The following is a 4,677-nucleotide window of genomic DNA, read 5'->3' as shown; positions in this document are numbered from 1 at the left end:
TATAATATCTTCTTTTTTCTCTTGATTTTGTCTATTTAATTGTTTTCCATTCTCTTAATTAGTTCCTAACTATATTTTTGAAGCTTCTTGTCCACCCTCTCCTAATTAATACCAGATCAATTTTCTCTCTTTATCTATATGTGTTGGAAAATGAAAAGTAAACAAATTTATTTTGAGTTTTTATTAAAGATTGATTGCCGATCAATGTTTGTAGAGAATAATGGTGTAAATATTTTTTAATCATATCAGTGTATAGAAGTTTAACATATATTTATATATATATATTTTGGAATATCTCAATAATTAAGATGACAAGGAATGTTGATCTTGACGAAGTAACGAGATTTTCTTGTCTAAATTCCCAGAAAATAAAAGAAGGTCTTCTGTTGGAATATCCTAGAAGATGAGATATATTATCTCCATTAATTTCTCGATTTGCTTTTTTATTTTTCTATTCGTAGATAACATATATTCATGCATTCATGTTTATTCGTCGTGTCAATTATGATTATAATTATAAACATTATCATTATGTTGAGTTGATAACTAATTATTGTTGTTTATATAATTTCAATGCTGGAGTTTATTTTGAACATGTGTGTGTGTGTGTGTTGTTATAGTATTATATATGTAGGTATAAATAATGCAAGTTGCACAAAAAATTAAAGATGGGCGTTGTTGGAATTAAATGATTTGGAGCTAAAAAGGTTGCCTACTTTCGACAAAAAAAAAGAAGGTGTTGAGTAGGTGAAAGATTTATGATTATTATATACTTTCTTGACCTCATCATTAATAAAATTTTAATATTCACACATTATAATCGGTTGTCTTCCTTTGTGGGGAAGTAACAAATAATGAACAACGTAACTTGACGTACTAACACAATGAAATCAAAAGTTACTTTCTTCTAATTAAGAAGCATTTTAGAAAATTGGTTATGTTGTCTAAAAATGCAAGAAAAAGAAAAATTTGTAATTTAAGTACCTTTTTTTTTTACCTCTACAGACTTACAAGGCTATATACCTAAAGTAAAAAGTTATTGCCATTGATTGTTTTTTCTAAAACATTGGTTTGTGCAAGTTTTCTCATCTGCTTGAATTAGCATGGCGTGAAGGGACGGTTCAAAATTTGAAGTATATGCATTTTTTTTCTATTATTAAGCTTTATTTTAATTTGCAGAAGAAAAAAAAAGTTGGTGTATTAATTTTTGAAAGTTTAAATTGAATCTGCAACTGAAAATTGTTTGGATTGACATTATAAGGCTAGTTATTAAATTTGGAGTTGATTTGGATTAACTATGAAGAAAAAATGTGTCGCTTAAATTAAATTCCTACTCAATGATGATTGTCGAAACTTTTGACTAAGTAATAACGAATTATCGGGATATTCAGTCTCAAATGCTGAAATGATCTTGTTGATTCATCAGAATGTGGTCAAAATGTTAATGATCATCATTACTTGTGCTATTGAGGCAAAACTTGTGACTCAAATCCTGGCAATTTGTCGAGATTTGATCCAAAATCTTGATTTCTTGACCATGACTGGTTAAGAAAACCACGTCTAATATAAATTAAATAAAGAGTAAATTTTAGGTTTAGCAAACATAAAAATCATATTTGTATGTTATTGCTATAGTTTGTATAATTGTGCTTCATAGCAAATTTTATGTTTGCTATGGCTATTAATCTGTATATTTCAGTATACATATATATAAAAATCTGTATTTGTATATTTCGGTATACAAACTAAAACACAGTGATTGTATATAAACAAAAATACTACATATATACAACACATATGTATACCAAATGGGTCTATTTGTATATTTCGATATACAAATGGGATGACAAAAAACATGGAATGTTTGCTGCGAATTACAAATAAAAGAAACTATGGCTATAGTATTTAATTTGAATTAATAGTTTGCTATTTCATACAATTTTCCCTTAAATATCCTGATGACCCACCAAAATTTTGCTACTTGTGAAACAGTTATTTTTATAGCACTTTTCTTAATGAGGTTAAATTTTAAATAATAGCATCAAAAGATCCTATTTCTGCAAATATGTCTTCCTTTTGGTCTCGCACTTATCGTTCAACTAAAGCCCAAACAACTCGGTTTTGGCGGAGCCCATCTGATCAAATTTGTTTTTCTTCCTTTATTTTTGAAAAATAAATCATGCTGAGGTAGTATGAGCAATAAAAGAAGTGAAAATTGAATGGATAAATTTAGGGGAAATTAGCAAATATATACTAGTTAATTAGGTAATATAACTAAAGTTTAGCTAATTTACAATTCACCACTAACATATAACGTTAATTACGTGGGCTTTGGTTCGAATTTTGTATAATTCGTCACTAACAATTCTTCGTTTGATTTGTATTTGTATATGACGGTGATTTCCTTTGGGTTTTCAATTTTATCATCAGATACATTCAATTTTGTAAATCTTTTTAAAGTTTGTATAAAGTTTAGATGTTTGTGTTTGTATGAATTCATTATTTCGAGTTTTATCATAGTATATTATTTAGAAATTTGTATTACTCTGAATAACAAATCCAATTTTAGAGCTACAGTTGTACCCATATTTGTATAAATGTGTAAATGTATATAGTTATTCTAATTGTATATTTCTATATTTTACTTATAAAAAATATATAAGTACAAAAGTCTACCAACATAATTATACTTATACAAATACGGATGAAAATAACTCAATTATACAAATACACGTGAATTATACAAACGTACCCACAAATTATACAAACGAGTAAGCTATAGCTATCGCCCGTAAATATGCAAACTATAGCTATCGCCCGTAAATATGCAAACTATAGCTAAAGAGCCTAATTAAGTTTATTATAATGACTATTTACAAATTTTTCCTATTAAAATATATTATTATATGGATATATAAACCTAAGGAGAAATTGTAAGACAACAAGATCAATAACTATTTTAAATACATTGTGAGAAGGGAATATGAATATATTTCTACTTTTCTATAACAATCACCAGCTATACATTGATATACACAACATATTTGGTTATGGCTCAATCAATCATCAATTTATTTATTTATTCTTTTTGTTCTCTGTTAACTGTGTTTTGGAGGATTATGGGCTATGGTACGAAGGAGAGACGAAAGTATGGTGATCGTTGATAATTTTTTTGGCTAATTTGCTTCAAATTTGGGTTTGTTTTCATTTTCTGGTAGTGATCGTCGGTCTGAGCTGGTGGTTTTGGTGGTGGGCACTTTCGGTTGTGATTGGGCTGCATTAGGGTTAACTTTTTATTGGTTTTGATAATGGATGAATTGGCGCGATATATTTAAGAAAATGTCTCATATTATTTATGACGTAGTTTTAATTATGAGACTCGTGCCTGAATTAATGTTAAGCTGGAGATTTGGAGACAATTTTTGGAGTCTAAAGAGTTTAGGTATAGTAGAACCTAGACAGAATATATATTTGGAGTGCAAGTTCAGTAACGTAAGGCCTACGGCTGGCATGGAAAAATGCAACTTAATACACATGTCTTTCAAAGAAAGGTGGTTTAAGTATCTTGGGCATACTAGGAGAGATAAAATTAGAATTGTTATACTAGGAGAGATAAGATTAGAAATGAAGATATCAGATTCAAGATAAAAATGGCCTCCATAGAAGACAAGCTATGAAAAACATTTTTATTGTACGTTTAAAGTTAAATGATTTTATTATCTCTTAGTATAACGTAAACAAATTTTAAAAATGAAATCACTTTTTATTTATAATAATCAAACATGATTTAATTATTAAATACTGTTACAACTCACAAGTATACAACTGGCGGAACATTAAAATGTTCATACTTCATAGGGCAGTTGAGCTTTAATTCTAATAGTAATTGCGTCGTCACTTTTTATTTTAATCAAAGAGGCCATGAATCTGCCTACCAACAATTAGGAGTCTTATTCTTTCCTAGGTTATTTATTTTATACTATGAGTAGCAATTAATAACTAGCTATCGAATTTTGAATATATGTTTGGTAAAAAGAAATTAATTATCTCATTTAGTTTTATGCGGACAGTTTTCCTTTACTTATAATTTTCTCAAATACTATTAGATATTGTAAATTTGTCAAAAATTATTTCTAAAAAAAATATAGAATTGATACATAAAATATTACGAATAAATCTCATATTCTAACAAAAGCTACTATCAGAAAAATATTGCTCATTAGAGCTTCTTATGATATATTATGATATCAAACTTCTAATCTATGTCTAAAAATATTGTTCTACATATTTTAATAGTTTACGAGAATCTTACTTTGTATTATTTTTACCATTCAGATACTAGGAAAACAACATTTATAAGCATCGTGAGGTAAGGTTATTCTTGATTGCGCTAACGGTAGACTGTTTACTAGTACATACATCTATATAAAAATAAGGGATAAGAATCTGAAAAATACCCCAACTATGGTCGAATTTGTTGTTGCGATACTAAACTTTCATAAGGACCTATTACCTCACTAGACTATTAATACCGTATTTTTTACCCCCTGAACTATTTAATAGTGTATTTTAAAGGTATATATGTGCCCACGTGGACACATTACTATTTATAATTTTGCATTATTTTTTATGTCCACGTGGGCAAATATATATGTTTAAAATACGGTATTAAATAGT

The sequence above is a fragment of the Solanum tuberosum genome, unplaced genomic scaffold, assembly GCF_000226075.1.
Source record: "Solanum tuberosum cultivar DM 1-3 516 R44 unplaced genomic scaffold, SolTub_3.0 scf00099, whole genome shotgun sequence".
In the NCBI taxonomy this organism is placed as follows: Eukaryota; Viridiplantae; Streptophyta; class Magnoliopsida; order Solanales; family Solanaceae; genus Solanum; species Solanum tuberosum.
Note: the sequence above shows the minus strand (reverse complement) of the source record.